Source organism: Panthera tigris, chromosome A1, assembly GCF_018350195.1.
Source record: "Panthera tigris isolate Pti1 chromosome A1, P.tigris_Pti1_mat1.1, whole genome shotgun sequence".
NCBI classification, from domain to species: domain Eukaryota; kingdom Metazoa; phylum Chordata; class Mammalia; order Carnivora; family Felidae; genus Panthera; species Panthera tigris.
Window position 1 is genome coordinate 25482520 of NC_056660.1, and position 18961 is coordinate 25501480.

The 18961-nt window shown below is 44.3% G+C and overlaps 1 protein-coding gene across 2 annotated transcripts in view; it reads right to left on the reverse strand.

The window, feature by feature from the left end:
* GTF2F2 (general transcription factor IIF subunit 2) overlaps positions 1-15483 on the reverse strand; it is a 201090-nt gene extending 185607 nt beyond the window's left edge. The window contains exons 1-2 of one of the 2 annotated variants that reach the window (XM_042974418.1): positions 15149-15483; positions 14834-14945 (exon numbers count right to left, since the gene is read on the reverse strand). The gene's annotated coding sequence lies outside the window, so the exon portion shown is untranslated. The remainder of the gene's footprint in view (positions 1-14833; positions 14946-15148) is intronic. The other variant, XM_042974472.1, reaches the window with a different exon arrangement.
* Positions 15484-18961: the final 3478 nt, after the last annotated feature.

Genomic DNA, 18961 nt, shown 5'->3' on the forward strand with positions numbered 1-18961 from the left:
TCTTTTTTTTTTTCCTTCCCTCCCCCATGGGTTTCTGTTACGTTTCTCAGGATCCACATAAGAGTGAAACCATATGGTATCTGTCTTTCTCTGTATGGTTTATTTCACTTAGCATCACACTCTCCAGTTCCATCCACGTTGCTACAAAACTATGGCCATTACTTCTAAAGGAGAGTGCAGGGGCACCTGGGTGGCTCAGTAGGTTGAGCATCCGACTCTTGATTTTGGCTCAGATCATGATCCTATGGTTCATGACATCAAGCCCTGCATTGGGCTCTGCTCTGAGCATGGAGCCTGCTTGGGATTCTCTCTCTCCCTCCCTCTGCCCCTTTCCTGCTCTCTCTCTCAAATAAAAAAAAATTTTTTTTTAATTATTAAAGAAGAGTTAAGTTTGTTTGGGGGTTTATTATATGACTTTATTATTTCCTATTATCTCACATGTGCTGGGCCTAGGGAAAGGAATCTTTACTCCTTTGGTTTTAAGCATGTTAAAAAGCCTAAAAATGAGACATATGGATGTGTGTACTGGGTTGAATAGTGTCTTCTAAATCAGATTCACACAGAACCTCAGAATGTGACCTTATTTGGAAATAAGGTCTTTGCAGACATAATTAGTTAAATCAAAGTGAAGTCATCTGGATTATGGTGATTATGGATTGTGGTAATCTAATGACTGATGTCCTTATAAGAAAATGGAAGTTTAGACACAGACCCACCAGGAGAACACCATGTGATGATGGGGGTAGAGATTGTAGTGATGTGTCTTCAAGCCAAGAACTATAAGAAGCTGGGAGGGGGCAAGGAAGAATCTTCCCTTAAAGCCTCCAGGGAAAGCATGCCCTGCTGACACATTGATGTTGGTCTTCTGGCCTCCAGAACTGTGAGAGAATAAATGTCTGTTGTTTTAAGCATCCAAGTGTGTGGTAATTTGCTACACGGCCCCAGGATACTACCACGACATTGCAGTCTCATGTGCAACTGAGCTTTGGGAAGCTGATTCATTCTAACCAAAATTCACAAACTGTTTTATAAACTCAGATTTCAGTTTATTCATCTACAATAAGAAATGTCTGGCAGGATAACAGGTCTTCTCTCAGGGAGCACCAACATGGTGTGTAGGCCTAAATTATGAATCAGGCAGGAGGAGAAACTAATATATATATTTTTTATTTTATTTATTTATTTATTTATTTATTTATTTATTTATTTATTTGAGACAGAGAGAGACAGAGCATGAACAGGGGAAGGACAGAGAGAAGGTGAGACACAGTATCAGAAGCAGGCTCCAGGCTCTGAGCCGTCAGCCCAGAGCCCAACGCGGGGCTCGAACTCACGGACCACGAGATCGTGACCTGAGCTGAAGCCGGACGCTCAACCGACTGAGCCACCCAGGCACCCCAAGGAGAAACTAATATTGATAGAGCGTCAGATGTGTTTTAGGTACCATACGTGTCACAAATATAAAATCGCAATTGTGATCAGGGCTTTGCAGAGAGAGGTACTGTGGCACATAAGCCAGAGAATTGAGGACATCAAGGAGCTCAAGGAAGATGAATCTCAGGAAAGGATCTGAAGGAATGATAGGAATTAACAAAGAGAAGGGAAGATGGCAGGTACAAAGGCCTTCCATAGTCAAGGAACTGAAAGAAGGCTCATGCGCACTGGGGTGGGGGTGGGGGGTTGTACCGGTTGAGGCAGGAGAGTGAGAGGTGACACATGCAAGGGCTCTTAGATGGTGTTCAGGTCTGTGTCTTTCTCCTAAGGCAACAGGGGAGGGCGGTGGTTAAGTTTTCCTATACAAAGAGATGGCAAAATTAGACTTGTAGTTGGGGAAAGATCACTGTGGCTGCAATGAAGGTACAAATTGGAAGGAAGGGATTTGATACCCGAAGAGGGTCCAGGGATTAGGAATGAACACATCACACCTCTGCAGACACTCTATGAGACCCCACGAGAGCCACCAAGAAGCCAGGCCCCTTGACCCTCGTGCCAGGAGGTCCCTCCCCATAGACCCAGACTTCCCCTTGGAGAGAAGTAGGGCTGAGCATTTGCCTGAGTTATCCAAGCAGAGAAAGAGTAACTAAAGAGTAACTAAAGGTATCACTGGATTGGGTTACAATTGTGGTTTTGGACCGAATTTTTACCCTTGCTACCCCAAATGATGAGAGCTCATCAGATCAGATCTATAATGGGATATAATAATATAACACTCTATTTATACACCTGAGTGTAGTGAAGGTGAATTCACAAGCCTGATGAGTGAAGAAAAACCAAACGCTCCACAATGTACCTTAAACATCCTTTCGGGTCAGAATATACCCACCTAAGGCGTTCTTTGTAACAGCTGCTGCCCTCTTTGTATGTGTACTGTCATTCGTCCCTTTTTTCTTTCTTTCTTTCTTTTTCTTTCTTTCTTTCTTTCTTTCTTTCTTTCTTTCTTTCTTTCTTTCTTTCTTTCTTTCTTTCTTTTTTATTGAAGTATGGCTGACACATAATGTTGCATTCGTTTCAGGTGTACAACATGATGATGTGACAACTCTGTACATTACGTGATGCTCACCAGTATAGCTACCGTCCGTCACGTACAATGCTATTACAATACCACTGACTATCTTCCCCGTGCTGTATATTTAACTATTTCCTTATTTAATATTTGGTAAACAATCTCTCCCAGGTATTTTGCTATTACACCAGCATCTTGAACATGGGCCCAAGTACACTTCGGAGAGATTTTTCTGTGGCAGTCTTAGGAGGAGGATTTCTAGGTCTAAGAGAAAGCATATTCAAACACTGATAGATCCTGGCAAACTCCCTAAAAGAGAGACAGGCAGCCCGTCTCTTAAGCACACTGATTTCTTTCTGAGTAGGATATTCACGCTTTGACACACGTTATCTAGTTTTTGTTGGTTATTTTTCTGATTATAAAATTGACATGTTTTGGGAGATGGAGAAACTGTCTTTCACTTGACCTATTAAGGAAGGCACTGTGGGTGTTTGATTCATGTACATGGATGGCTGCTTCTGGTGAGGGGCGATTATCGTCTGGCATGATGTTCAGGTGAGTAACTCCCCAGAGAGGATGGGCTTCTGGCTTCGCTGAGCCCATGTTTCAGAATAAGCCCTGACACGGACCGGAACCTTCTGTATTACAGAGGGGAGAGCTACAAGTTGGCGGTGGGATGGGGAGCCCGACAGGAAGACTCAGAAGCCAGTGACGACAAGCCTGGGATGGGGAAGGACAGGGAGCTAAATGCCAGACGCAGTGCAAGTAGAAAGGGATTTTGGAAACGAATGTACCATTTCCTAGAGTTCACAAAATTCCCCTCTCTTTGTTTTAATTGTGCCTCAGAATATGTGTTTAACCTCTTATTAGAGATGCTGTGAGTCAATTAGTTCTGGCCTTTCTCCCAGGAAGGCGGCTGCACAGCTCCCGTGAGTTGTTTCAACACAGTGAAGAGAAACCAGGGAAGCCCGTTTCTGACGGCCAGAGCGGGAGAAGGTGAGGGGAGGCTGCGACAGAGGGATGACGAAGTACGGCCGAAGGCTTGCTCTAGGTGCTGTTTTAGGTAACAGATCTAAATCCGTTTTTACTCTCACTTCAAGACCCAGGTGAGCAAGTGAAAAGGGTGAGGGGTGACTTGTCCCTGAAGGGTTTCGGTGTCGTGCTGAAGAGCAGGCCAAGGACGGCTGGGTGTCACCAGGCAGTGAAACAAGAGCGACAGGAGAAACACCAGGCAGAGGGTGACAGCCGAGAGCTGAGGGCAGGAAGGGCCTGACTCTACCCGGGCTGCCCAGGGGAGCCTCCACAGACAGCACAGCACCTGAACTAAGTCTGAAGGGCGAAGAGTAGATCTCCACGAAGCCCAGAGTGTGGACAGGTGTATCTGTCCTAGGCTGAAGTAACAAGTGACCTGAAGCCGGGTGGCTTACAACGACAGATATGTATTCTCTCACAGTTCTGGAGGCCGGAAGACCTCAAGGCGTTGGCACACCACCCAGAGGTTCTGGGGAGACTCCATTCCTTGCTTCTTCCTCCTTCCGATGACTGCCGGCTCCCTTGGCCTGTGCCACACCATCCCAACCTCTGCTTTCACTTTCACGCGGCCCTCTCCTCTTTTGTGGCTTTTAAGGACACAAGTCTTCGGATTTAGGCCCCACCTGGATGACACAGCATGATCTCACCTCAAGATACTTAAATCAATTATAGTGGCAAAGACTTTTTTTTTAAGTTTATCTTGTGAGAGACACTGCAGGTGGGGGAGGGGTAGAGAGCGAAGGAGAATCCCCAAGCAGTCCCCACAAGGTCAGCACAGAGCCCCGTGTGGGGCTCGAACTCAGGAAACTGTGAGATCATGACCTGCCAAAATCAAGACTTTGATGCTTAACCCACTGAGCCACCTAGGTGCCCCTATCTTTCTCTTTTTCATGTTTATTTACTTTGGAGAGAGCAAGAGAGAGACAGAGCATGAGCATGAGCAGGGGAGGGGCAGAGAGAGAGGAAGACAGAATCCTAAGCAGGCTTCAGGCTCTGAGCTCCGAGCTGTCAGCACAGAGCCTGATGAAGGAATCGAAATCACGAGCAGGGAGATCTTGACCTGAGCCAAAATTGGGCGCTTAACCAACTAAGCCACCCAGGCGCCCCTGAACTTCCTAGCATGCAAAGACGGGGGAGGGGCAGAAAGGAGGAGACAGAGATTCCAAAGCTGGCTCCTTGCTGACAGCAAAGAGAGAGCCTGATGCAGGGCTCGAACTCACAAACTGTGAGATCATGACCTAAGCCAAAGTCAGAGGCTTAACTGACTGAACAACCCAGGCACCCGAGTCCCTTGTCTTTTCAAATAGGATAGCATTCATAGATTCTAGGGGTTAGGGTGTGAGCATATCTTTTTGGAGATTTACCATTTAACCCATTCAGAGGGTCTCTGGGAGAAACCAAACTTCTTCTTCTTTCTTCTTTTTAATGTTTTTATTTATTTTTGAGAGAGAGAGAGAGAGAGAGAGAGAGAGAGAGAGAGACAGAATGAGCAGGGGAGGGGCACAGAGAGGGAGACACAGAATCTGAAATAGGCTCCAGGCTCTGAGTGGTCAGCACAGAGCCCGATGTGGGGCTCGAACTCACGAATCGTGAGACCATGACCTGAGCCAAAGTCAGACGTTCAACCGACTGAGCCACCCAGGTGCCCCTGGGAGAGAGCAAACTTCTTAACGGAAGGCCTTTGATAATGGTGTCCCCACCATCTTTCAAAGGTGGAATTAATTGCTTTCATTTCCACAAATGAAAGGTTTTCCAGGCCTCCATGCTTTTGTATATGCAGCTCCCCCTTTCAGTTTTAATCAAGTTGGATGGTGGAAGGAAATCAGTAGGGTGGAGCGGTGGCTGGAAATAGGTTTAGTGGATACGACAAACAGGCTCTCTGGCTCCAAATGTTTGTATTTCATCAATAAAAGCTTCTTTTGGACTATCCAGCTCTGTTCGGGAAGCCCCTTTACCATTCTGTCTGGCTTTATGTAAGTAGCAGTTAGGAGGTTTATTTGTGTGGAATGTAAAAATTTCCTCTCTGAAATTTGATTTCATGTTTACTCATGAGTAGCAGCTGCTTGCAAAAGTTGTTCACCTTTGAGTAAATTATAAATTTGCCTCTGAGCACATAAATATCCTAAAGGTTTATTTTGTTTTGTGTCTCAGGAGAAGGAAGTGGGACAGAATGAGCTGGATATTCATAAGGTTGCAGATAATTTGTTTTGAATGCTCTCCGTTGACTGAGGCAGAGTGGCTAAGGAGGAGGAATGCTTGAATTTCAATGGGAATTGTCAACATGAAGTGAATAACAAAGGTGCCAGCCACAAGATCAATGCCTTCCTATCTTTCTTTTATTGTCTCATTGTAATTAAAGTCTAAAGTGGATTATGAAAATATACAAACAAACATCTTCCACCTTGGATTTATGCCTGGCGTGCTGTGAGGTTCCACAAGGCGGGATATGATTGCCTATGCATTATGCAGATTTTACTATAGTGGAGAGACTTTATAATACGCTGTTTCCATGTGGTAAAAATGTGAAGTCTGGCGACACAAAGACAGATGAAAGGGTACTGCTTATTAAAGATCACAAGTAGACTAGGAAAAATTAAGAGGCAGGGAAGAAAATAAGCCATGGTGGCCCTGACACAGAGAAGGTATTGAATATCTGGTGCACAGTCAGAGGGAGAGGGCAAAGGAGTGAATGGGAAGCAGATGAAAAGAGAAGCCTAATATGTTGCTGTTTTCTAACAAGTTTTACGTTTGTTTAATCTCTAACACCCAACAGGGGGCTCAAGTTCACAACCCCAAGGTCAAGGGTCGCATGTTCTTTTAACTGAGCCAGCCACGTACTGCACAAATTCTTCACTTGTATAAAACACTGTATATCGTTGCTGTCTGAACTAACCCCATAGCTTCTCCCAGGGATTCCCCGGATTCTTGTCCTCTGTGGTCTGGACATCACTGTTCACACTCCGTTCCCACTAGAGCAAGGGGAACAGCTTCCTAGGCCTCTGAGAGGGAGGAGGCAGTGCAGAAAACATCCCTCACCAGCTTCCCATTCTCCGCCTCTGGAGAATGCTGGAACAAAAAGAACCCACACGTGCCAAGGTCTGGGCATGGACTGGGGCCAAAACCTCTGGGTAGGAGTAAACTGATCTTTCCTCTCCCTCAGTGCACAGAACCCCTGACGTGGCCCACACTGGCCTCTGGAGTCTGTTGGGCTGACGGATGCCCAGGGAATCCTTCTATGGCAAGGACGGGAAGTGTCCTGGCCCCGTGGGCCTCTGTCTCCACCTCATGGCCTGCTCTAGCCAGGTGAATAGAAGCAGAGAGGTTGGCCCTGCTGGTGTCAGGGCTCTGGCCAGAGACAGGGTGGCAGGACTGAGGTTTCAGAGAGTGTTTTGCTGCATAAAGGGTAAGGACTCAGACAGGCTTCAGTCTGGAGCCTCATCCTGCAATTTCATGTCTTTGAACGAAGGCAAATCATTTGCTGCCTCTGAATTGAATGTCTTTCTCCATAAGGTAAAGGTGATACTACCTACACCCAGAGTTATTGTGAAGACAAACAGGATGCCTGCCTGCCTTCCTTCTTTCACACACTCACTCAACCAATATTTTGGAGTGCAAGATTTGGGCAAAATTCTAAGATAACCTCCAATGACCCATACCCTTGTGTAATCTTTCCCTTTGAAGGTGGGCAGGATCTGTGACTATGATGAATGTTACTCCTGTGCTGAAGTTGTGTATTGTGGCAAAGTTGAAAGGATTTTGCAAATCTGTTGATTTTGAGTTAAGCAAAAAGGAAATTATCCTGGGTGGATCTGAATCAGATGAAAGCCCTGAAAGTGTCAGCAACAGTCTCTTGCTGGCTTGGAAGCAGGTCATTAGGAGTTCTAGAACCGCAAGGAAATGAATTCTGCCAACAACCATAGAAGGTCCGAAGAGAACCTGGAGCCTCAAATAAGACCCCATCTCATGGCGGTGCCACTGTGGTTGCAGCCTTGTGAAAGCCTCGGTAGAGGAGCCAGCTATGCCATGCCAAGACTCCTGATCCGTGGAAACTGTGAAATAATAAATGTGCATTATTTTAAGCTATTATATTCCAGGTAATATGTTATGCAGCATCATGCTGAGTGCTGGGGATGCAATGGTTCACAAGGCAAGCACAACCCTGTCCTGCTAGGAACACAAACAAGGAAATAAGACGACTAACTATTATCTGATGAACGAATAAAGGAGTAGTACGTTTGAGTTAAGTACTTTGAATCAAGTGCTTGAGTTAAGTGCTTCTGCCACTCCATCACAAGCAGGATTCTTCAACTGTAGGTCTGCTGCCACGATGCCTGCTGGGAAGGGGAAACAGAGAATGTGGGAAGGAGGAGGACATGAGTGGGGGAGGGGAAGGGGGGGAATCCCTTCCAGGTAGGGAGGGAAGGGAAAACAAAAGTCCATTTGCTTCTAAGAGGAAAGGCAGAGGAAGAAGAAAGAGGGGATGATGTACCATGGGTTTGTCTTCTCTCACCTTCCTCCCCCAAGTTGGGAGAGGAGGGAGGTTTTAAATAACCAGAAAGTTTGGGGGGTGGGGCGCCTGGGTGGCTCAGTTGGCTAGGCAACCGGCTTCGGCTCAGGTCATGACCTCACTGTTCTGGGTTCGAGCCCCGCATAAGGCTCTGTGCTGACAGCTCGGAGCCTGGAGCCTGCTTCAAATTCTGTGTCTCCCCCTCTCTGTGCCCCTCCCCTGCTCATGCTCTATGTCTCTCTGTCTCTCAATAATAAATAAACATTTAAAAAAAAAAAAGGAAGAAAATTTGGTGGGAGATTTTAGAGTAAGGGGACATTGCTCCTTTTTTCTATGGGTAAATACTGGGAAATTTTCAAGTGTCTTTAGAAGAATGCGAAATCCAGCCCCTACCCAGCTGAGGCAGGAAACTGTGGATCTAGGCGGAGGGAGGATCAGAGACAGCATCCCCGTCCCTCCTCCCCGACTCCCGCTCAGCCCTGCTGTCTGTAATCTTATCCACCGCCAGCTCATTTGGTCCCACTTTCTTCTTCTGAGGCACAAGACAAAAGAAACCCTCAGGATATTTATGTGTTCAGAAGCGCTTATGATTTACTCAATAAGTGAAGAACTTGTGAGCCGCTGCTAGTCATGAGTAAGCATGGAATCAGATTTCCGAGAATGTTTCACCCTTCACACAGTGGGAGAACAATGAAAGAGATGGTTTTAAGCCAGAAGAGACTAGGGTACTTTTAATTAGCAAGATCAAGTGTTATCCCTCAGGAGGGTGATGGTGGCTTGAACCCAAGAAGAGACCACCATTAGCAAATAAAGAAAGCTTTCTTGTTGTTGTTGTTCTTATTATTCTTGTAGCATCTGGATGTATCGAGAGTATAATTGGCCCCATTAAAAGCAACACCTTGGAGTGGAGATTTTTCGGGTTCAGTTTTGTTTCCCAGGGAGACATGTGGCCGTGTCTAGAGACATTTTTGGTTGTCATAACTTGAGGGGGGGTGCTACTGGCATCTAGCGGATAGAGGCCATCCCTGCAGCCAACCACCCTATGATGTTTAAAGACAGCCCCCACAATAAAAACTATTCGGCCCAATTGTCAATTGTGCTGCTGTTGAGAAATGTTTCCTTGGGGAAGCCAATGTTGCTAAAGGGAGGTGCACCAGCCCACATGAGGGTGAAAGGGAGGAGCAGGGAAGAAAGAGTGCGGCCTGAGTGAAGGCCTGTGGGGCACAGCCAGTGGGGGATCTGAACAGGGTGAAGCCTAGAGCAGGAGGTGGCTCAGAGACAGGGGGCAGCTGCAGAGGTGAGCCCGCTCAGGAAGAATCTTTAAGCCATGTACAGACTCTGGACTTCATTTCAAGGTCCTGAGGGGGAGAGATTGGAGGGTTTTAGGCAAGGCTGCGGCGGCAGAGTTTTGCCCCTTACAGCTTACAAAGGAATTGCAACGACTTCTCAGTGGATCTTCACAATAACTCGGTGAGGAGGGAAGGAGGGCTGTTGTTATTTCTATTTGTAAAATACATCTGCATGTCTTGACTGTCTTCACTACGCAGGGGCCATAAGCTGCCCTCCTGCCTACGACGGGAGGAAATATGGGAACCAGGAAAGAGAAATAAGAGGTGCATTCCCGGCTTCACACGCAGAAGTGGCAAAACGGCATAGAGGGGTCTTAATTGCCCTAATTTGTCCGCCAACCACCAATGTGGTGGCTTTGCTCTGGTTATTTTCCCTTTGATGAACCTTGGCTACGCATCAGCTACTTAGAATCACACAATTAAATCAAGTTCTGCTTCGGCAACAGGCTGCACATAAATTGTGATATTAGTTGAAATAAGAATAAACTATAAGAAGAGTTCATACCTACAATGGGCAGTATTATCCCTATGGGAGCGTGATCAACCAGTCAAAAGTCAATGGGCTGTGAAACCTTACTGAAACCAGATGTTAGTTAAATATGGAAGTGTGGGAAGATGAGCAGCAGAGAGAGAACAGCTTGCCTTCATAAATGGATTAGGATGAAATACTGGCATTCAGAGAGAAGTACAGCACAGTTAGAAAGAACATCTCATTTGCGGTATGGCTCGTTCATATTGATGTGGAGAACAAAGATAAAAAGAATTAAACGTCCTTACAACTTACAGCCCTTTGACAAGTTCTGAGACAGGCAGAGTGATCTTCTGGGAACTCAACCGCCTTCATGTTAAGACTTTGCTAAAGCCAAAAGGCAAACTTAGCTTAAGATTAGCCCAACCTCCAGGATCGTGTAAATCTCCTTTAACATATAAAAATTCCTTTGGAAACTTCCTTTATATCTCTACTCCCCGAGATACAGTTGAGCAATCATCCCCCAAGTATATGGCTCCCTGATATACACCTGAAGGGTCTCTTGACTCAGGTTTTACTAGACAGTAGTAAGTGACCTTTTCCTAACAATAATAGCTAACCCCCTCAAGGTCCTGGAAACCTTACTTTCAAATTCCTCAGAGACTTATGCTATCCCTAACCCCCTCCCAACTTGGAAGTACATAACCAGCCACTCCTCACAACCCCAGTGCAGCTCTTTCTGTCCAAGGGTCGTGTCCCCATGCTTTAATAAAACCACCCTTTTGCACCAAAGATGCCTCAAGAATTCTTTCTTTACTGTTCACGCCAAACCCCAACATTTTCACATTAATATCACTCACTTTCAGAGCATCTCCTACTCATAGTCCATAAATCGGCTGCCTGGAATTCACAATACGCTGACTTCCTGGGGGATACAATGAACCTTCTCCATGGGATCTTTATTTATAATGTCCTCCAACCACGCTGAGGGTGAAGGTGCAGTGTTGTGCCTTCTGTTCTGCAGGTGGTGAGGAGGAGGATTCTGTGAATAAACTGCATATTTACTGGCCGAGGTCAGCGATTGCTTAACAAATTCTCTGGTTTACCCTGGAGATACTTGCAAATACATATACATTAAATTGAAAACCAGAATAAATTCAAGAAATAATTTCCATCAGCAACCATGATTGTTTTCAGTAGTTTAGCATTAGTAACAACGCTAAGGCTTCACCCTCTGCATTTATTTTTCTAAGCTGTAGATGACACATGACATCATGTGTTCTAGAACCTTCAGTGGCTCCCTCTGTTTTCAAGATAAAATTCAAAGGTATGGCATACAAAGCTTTTCACAATCTAATACCACCTACTCTGCCCGCTTTTCTTCCCCCATTTGGGATCTTGATATGGAAGACATGTAACAGCCACAACAGGGGCCTGCCAGTCCATATGACTTATGCCCATGTTAATGCCTCCTTATTTCTAACAATGTTGTTTCTTCCATTGAGACTGCTCTCCCTACACTCTACCTGGCAAATTTTTCTGGATCACTTTAAATAACAAATTGGATGGGGCTGTAGAAAAAATGACTCTGCTTGGAAACCCAGGTTTTGGGAGTCAGAGTGTCCTTGTCCTTTGACCTGTATGTGAATGTTAGTTTGATTCTAACATTGGTCATTTGCAAGTAGATACCTGCCCAGCTCACAAAGATTCCCCTCTTTTGGGAACTGCCACCTTGATCCACCTGTCTCAGGCGTAAAAGGAGGAAGCAAGCCTACATAAGAGAGTTTCTTTACAAATACGGCCGGGAGGCCATAAACTAAGAAGAATTTATGCCCACCCTCATCGGAGGAACCGTAAATGTTGTGCCAGCTGCAAGCCCTCCGCCTGGACTTAACTCCTCCTCACCAGGACACCTGAATTGTTAGCATTCTTCACTCCGAAAGGAGCCAAGAGGATTCGACAAATTTCAATCCCTCGTTTGAATGTTAACTCAGTCAATCCCAGGTCACATATTTTCCGTCTGTGTTCTGCATAGAGGGCCTAAATGAGAACTGCACTTGTGAACTTTTGCCTTTATAACCCTGCCCCTCTCTGTCCTCCTCAGAAAAAGAGTCAGGTTCCTACCTACATCTTTGTCTCCAGAGTTGCAATCCTAACCGCCTAACTAAAAGGCTATCTGATTCAGGGTGCCTGGGTGGCTCAGCTGGTTGAGCATTTGACCTTGGCTCAAGCCATGATCTCACGGCTCAGTTGGTGAGTTTGAGCTCACTGCTGTCAGCACAGAACCTGCTTCTTATCCTCTGGCCCTTCTCTCTCTGTGCCCCCTCCACTCAAGCTCTCTCTCTCTCAAAAACAAAATTTTTTTAAATGCCCGTTTGATTAAATTTTCAGTGAATTTTTTTCTTGGTGGACACAAGAATGGACCTCTGGCAGCTGTATTTGTATCACAGGATCCACAGATTTTAGAGCTAGTGTTTGACACCCTGTAAAATTCTCTTTTCTGGAAATTTTTAATTGGGACCCAGGAAAAATTAGGTCATACTCATTATGTGTCTGGAACTGCGACTTGTAAGTTTACCAAGTGTGAGGCAGCCATTTTCACTGTGAACCTGCAGAGGTTGCAGAGGAATGAAGTCCACGGAGAGAGAAGCGTGTAACAAATCCACATGGAGAAGCAGAGGTGACAGATGGAGAAAGACACCTGGAGGCTTGGCTGACCTTAATTTCAGTTCCTTCCTTTTATTTTTTTTAAAGTTTATTTACTTACTTTGAGCGGGGTGGGGAGAGGGGCAGAGAAAGAGGGAGAGAGAGAATCCCAAGCAGACTCTGCACTGTCAGCACAGAGCCCGATGAGAGGCTCGAACTCACAAACCATAAGATTTGTGACCTGAGCCAAAGTCAAGAGTCGGACACTCAACCAACTGAGCCACTCAGGCGCCCCTGTTTCACTCAATTCTAATGCTCTGGCTGGTGCAATTATTTCTGCCTTTTGGGTTGAGGTGCGTGGGGCCGGTCTTTTGGCCTCCATGAGAGCCTTTAGGAATACGACAGCATATCTTGCCTTTCCTAGTCCATTATCCACAACACCGCTGCTGTCTAGAAGTCAGATTTCCTCTGCAGTGGACAGAGGTTCACTCTGGAGATCTTTGTAGCCAGAGTGAATCTGATCAAGTTCTTCCTGATTGGGGGGTAGGGTGGCAGCTGTATCTGGGAGTATCTATCTGTCAGCATGGCCTGAGATTGTAACATTTTGTTTTGGGATAGTTCCTAGGTTAAAAAAAAAAACCCTGGAAACATGGTCCAAACAGGCACAGGCTGACTTCTAGGGGATTTTTTGTTTGTTTGTTTCGCTTCATTTATCAAGAGGCACGTGGCTGCCACAGCTCCTCTTGGCCACCATGTCCAATGGTTCAGAAAAAGAAGCTACCATTCTCTTTAAGGGCCCCAGCATTTGGGTTAAAACCCCTACAGCTATTCCTTGCCTTTCATGTACAGACAAATCAAACAGCTTGTCAAAATCAGGGAATGCTAAGGCTGGAGCTTCATAAATAGGGCTTTACTTGCCTAGCTTCAGTTTGCAGGGCTTCAGGAAAAAAGGGGGGGGGGGGGACAGTTTTAGTCCAAGTCTTGACTTGATTCCAAGTCAAGAGAATGAAAGAAAACTGGAAACCTTAGTTTGGAGAGCCATAGTCAGATATTCAAGGAAACCAGAATTCAGGATCCAGGTTTATAGGCAAACAAAAAACACTAAGACAATCAGAATTAAATCTAACATCCACAAAGATATATTATTGGAACATAATTTTTCTCTAAAATCACCCTCATTTCCATCAAAGATAGCCAAAACGAGTATTAATGTGTTTGGAAAACAAGTCCAGTTTTAACAAACTTGGCCCAATAATTTTTTAAATTTTATTTATTCATTTTGAGAGAGAGCGTGCATGCACATGAGCGGGGAAGGGGCAGATAGAGGGAATGAGAGAGAGTCCCAAGCAGCCTCTGCACTGCCAGCACAGAGCCAGATGCGGAACTTGAACTGTGAGATCATGACCTGAGCCAAAATCAAGAGTCTGCCGCTTAACCACTTAAATGCTTCACGGATTAAGCCACCCAGGCGCCCCCAGGGTGGATTTAAACAGGGAACAACAACAAACAGAACAACAACAAACAAACCAAACAACCAAGTGGGAGAGTGATTTCTTCAATCTCCCAGATCCTAGATCAGTCTGTTAGATCACTCCCATTTCGCCAGGCTGGAGCATCCAACCCTCCAAATGGCTGGGTCATGTGATCCTTTGTCACTTGGGGATGTCTAGACTCAACACTGGACCCTAATCAGTGTTCAATCTCCCAGAGTGTTTACCAGAAAGGCCCTGTTTACCCAGTGTATTCTGTTATGCTGTCTTGCCCAGACTTTGTGAGAGAGCTTTAGTTTTACTTCTAAGATCTCTGCCACGGACCTGGCATAATTTATCCCAACAGAAATCCTTCGGGTAAATATAATCAGAGTTTCAAATGAGATCTGGATTTCAAATGAGGACAGAATGGCACGCCAGTGGTCACAAGCACCAAAAAAGGGTGAATCTCCTCCAAGGAATCTGCCCCTGGTCCTGACAGCTTGAACCGTTTAGCCCAAGCAAGCTTCCGCTGCCTGCTGCTCCGTCCGTCGGAACCCAGGGAACTGGAGGGCAGAACCTCAGGACAGCTGTCCCATCTGGGTCACCAAATTTGTAACCGAACCAACAGGCGTTTACGCCTTGGTGAGTCACAGAAACTGCACCAAGTGAGTTGTCGCACAAGGAAAACCTTATTTGGAAGCTTGGACTCATTTGCTGCAAATAAAGTTTCCCTTAAGGGACAACTCACATGGTGCAGTTTCTATGACTCACCAAGGAGCCAACACGCGTTGGTTTGGTTACAGTTGTGACTACTTTTCTCTTTCATCTTCAACCCTTCGACCTCCAATTGCTTACCTCCAAGCCACAGCTGAATAGCAGGCCATTGTGTGATTACTGCACAAGTGATTTATCTCTTTTCCTATGGAGAGAGGCGTAAGTTGCTTCCTTTTTTTTCTTTCTTGTTTCACTATTTCACAAAAAAACCACAAAGAATATTATATATATCTACAACTGCATATAAGTAACGATCCTTAGGGTGTATTTCTTGGGAGTGGAATTGCGGAGCTGGAAGTTACCCACTACACACGTTCAACTTTACAAGACAGTATCAAATCGTTTTCTAAAGTCATTGTGTTAGAGTAGGCAGTTAGTCAGGTTCTAACACGATACCTGGAGGCCAGCACGAGGAAGTCATGGCCAGCTATCGGGAAGGTCAGAGGCGGGTCCTGACAGCTCTCCCCAAGAAGCCGGATCTACCCAGGCAGAACTAAGATGGCAGGTGCCACGACAAGCAACCTCTGACCAAATTAGGAGGAAAAAGCTTGAAACGCTGCTTGCCGCCCAAGTAATACGCATTCCGCCCGCTAGTTAACAACTGTCAATAAAAGATAGAAACATCCCCACCTTGCGTGCAGCTCGCTCATGCTCTTCCGCCCACTTGCGCGCCTGCGCACCTGCGCATGCTCGCTAGGTCTCCCTCGGTCCTTCCCGCTCCCCGCCTCCCTCTCTAGTTCGCCGGCTCTCATATCTCCAGAGTGTGCTTTTTTGCTTTCATGAACTTGCCTGCTTGTGTCGCTCATGTGCTGTGCTGCGTGTTTGTCCTTGAATCGGTTCCCTTGACCAAAAATCGTCCGCGAGTCCTTTGGCTCTGTCTGGCTAGAGGCCCCAGGGCCCAGGATCTCCCCAGTTCACCTGACAACAATTGTACAAGTTTATATGCGCACTGTCATTAATAGCCAAAAAATAACTAATATTTACAAAGCATTATGATATGCCAGGTAGTCACTCACTGATAGTTTAATGTTGCCCTGTTTTTGCCTTCTTAGGATAAATACTTGGTGATGATGATTCTTATTTGTAATATACTGGTGGGTTCAGATAGTTAATAGTCTCTTTAGATTTTTGCATTCATACTCAGAAGTGAAAAGGCTCATAATTTCTTTTTCTTGTCCTGACACTGTTTGGGTTTGAAGTCAAAGAAACACCAGCTTCAAGAAATGAGGTTATCCCTCTAATTCTGTTTTCTGGCATGATTTGTATAGTTGTTTTCTGTTCCTTGAGAATTGTCAAAACTCAATAGTAAAATCATTAGGAGCGGGGCCTTTTTGTTGGGGGCAAGGTTGAGGATGTCCTTAATAATCATGTCAATTTCTTTATTAGTAGTCTCTGTGTTTCTTTTCCTTCTTGTATCCATTTTGGCATTTTATGTTTTGTTGTTGTTTTTTTTTTTTCCAGAATGTATCTCTTTTATCCAGGTTGCCAATACTCATTTTATTTTTTTATTACTTTAAACTCTATTATTGTTTTCTAGTCTGTAATTGTTTCTTGTCTGATGTTTTCTTCATCAGTTTTTCCAGTTATTTATTTATTTTTTTAAACGTTTATTTATTTTTGAGACAGAAAGAGACAGCATGAATGGGGGAGGGTCAGAGAGAGAGGGAGACACAGAATCTGAAACAGGCCCCAGGAAGGCTCTGAGCTGTCAGCACAGAGCCTGACACGGGGCTCGAACTCACGAACCGCGAGTTCATGACCTGAGCCGAAGTTGGACGCCCAACCGACTGAGCCACCCAGGTGCCCCTCCAGTTATTTTTTAAAAAACAGCTTTTAGCTTCATTGATATTCCCTACTGTGTGATTCGTTGATCTTCTCTGCTTAATTTCTGCTTTTATTTTTATTGATTTCTTCTGGTTTCCTTGGGTATGACCTGTTGCTTGTTTTCTGATTTCTTCAGCTATTTGTTTATAGTATTTTGGTTTTTGCTTGTTGGGTTGTTTTCTTATTTTTTGCTTGGAATAATCTTCCCTCAGTTCCACAAAGCCAGTCCTCCTCTTCCAATGGCTCCTGCCCACACCCTTGACACTTGTAGCTTCTCCAAACCCTCTCCATTCCTCTCCCTGCTTTATTTTTATTTTCCTCTATAGCATTAATAATAGCTATAGCTATAATAAATATAGCATATTTATTACCATCAAACATATTCTTTATTTTTTATTGCCTATTTCCCTGCATTATCATGTGAGTTCTTTTAGTTTTAGTTAATTTATAGAATTGTTCAATCATCATCATATCTAGAACATGTTATTCTTTATTATCTGTTATTTTTCTGCCCATTTTTAAAATTGGATTTTTTTTTTTTTTTTTTTACTGTTGAGTTGTATCACTTTCTTACATGAATTAGATCTTTATCTTCTCCCCACATAAGACAAGTATAAGTATATCCTCGTTGACCTCTGGTTGGTTTCTGGCCAACCCTGCTTCCCTTTCTCAACATGCTAGGAATCATCTTGGTTTAGCTCTAGATTTTAATCACAGGAAGAAAGAAAAGAGCCCTCCTGCAGTCTGCCCCCAGCACCAGATCACAATCCCTTTCTCTCTCTCTGAAAGAGATGAGGAAAAGAGCTCTCTTCCATAGCCTTTGTAATGTCCAGATTCATACACTTCTTTTGTAGCATTTTTACCATCAAACATTCTATGTATTTTACTTATTATTTCTCTCTCCCTGTTAGAACGTAAGCCTTTGATTTATTTTTTATTTTTTTAAAGTTTATTTATTTATTTTGAGAAAGAGGGGTCGGGGAAGGGCAGAGAGAAAGGGAGAGGGAATCCCAAGCAGGCTCCTCCGTTGTCAGTGCAGAGCCCCACGTGGGACTTGATCCCTCAAACTATGAGATCATTACCTGAGCTGAAATCAAGAGTTGGACTCTTAATCGACTGAACCACCCAGGCACCCCTAGAACATAAGCCTTTTAAATTTTAGCAAATATATGAAATTGTTCAGTCATTGTCATAACCCAGTTGTATTAGGGCAGGGCCAGAGGAGGAGAGGGAGCCAGCAGCCTTTGCTAGTTTGCTAATTTCAAAGTTCCATCTTTTTGCTTAGGACAGCTTGGGTTGGCTCTCATTATTTGTAGACACAGAGTTCTAAAATAACATGTTTACAATTGAATATGAGAATTAAGCTGTGTATTTTAACAGGGTAAACTATGTTTTAAAAAAATCCTCTTTAGGAATATGTAAAACACCATGGAAATGCAATAAGCAAAATCCATTAAGTGGGAAACGCTTTAGGATAAATTGTCCAATATTTTCAAAAGATAAATTGCATGGAGAAGTAAGCAGAGGGAGAGGGAATTTCTATATTAAAAATATGCTTAAGGGGTGCCTGGATGGCTCAGTTGGTGGAGCATGCGAGTCTTGGTCTCAGGGTAGTGGGTTTGAGCCTCACATTGGGTGTAGAGGTTACTTAAAAATAAAATCTTAAAAAAAAAAAAAAAATACAGGTATTTTTTATACCATAAAATGGTGGCTCAGTCGGCTAAGCACCCGACTTCAGCTCGAGTCATGATCTAGTGTTCATGAGTTCAAGCCCTGCATCAGGCTCTCTGCTGCCTGCTTTGGAGCCTGTTTCCTTCTCTCTCTGCCCCTCCCCCACTCACGAGTGTGTGCTCTCTCTCACTCTTTCTCTCTCAAAAATGAATAAACATTTATAGAATGTTTTTAAAATCTTTATTCACTTTTGAGACCGAGAGAGAGAGCACGCGAGCGAGCGTGAAGAGGGAGGGGCAGAGAGAGAGGGAGACACAGAATCAGAAGCAGGCTCCAGGCTCTGAGCTGTCAGCACAGAGCCCGACGTGGGGCTTGAACCTATGAACTGAGAGATCACGACCTGAGCCGAAGTCGGTCGCTCAACCAACTGAGCCACCCAGGCACCCCACAAATAAACATTAAAAAAAAAATGTCATATTTTTTTACAAATGTTAAAACAAATAAATACAGTCATATTTTAAAACAAATAAATACAGATTTTTTAAAAGTTTACAATTTTTTATGAGACAAATGAGGAAATTCAAACATTCATCTGATATTGGTGAAGTTAAGAACTTACTAATTTTAAAATATATATAGTAATAACATTTGGTTATGTTTATTTTATTTTATTTTATTTTAACGTTTATTTATTTTTTTGAGACAGAGCATGAA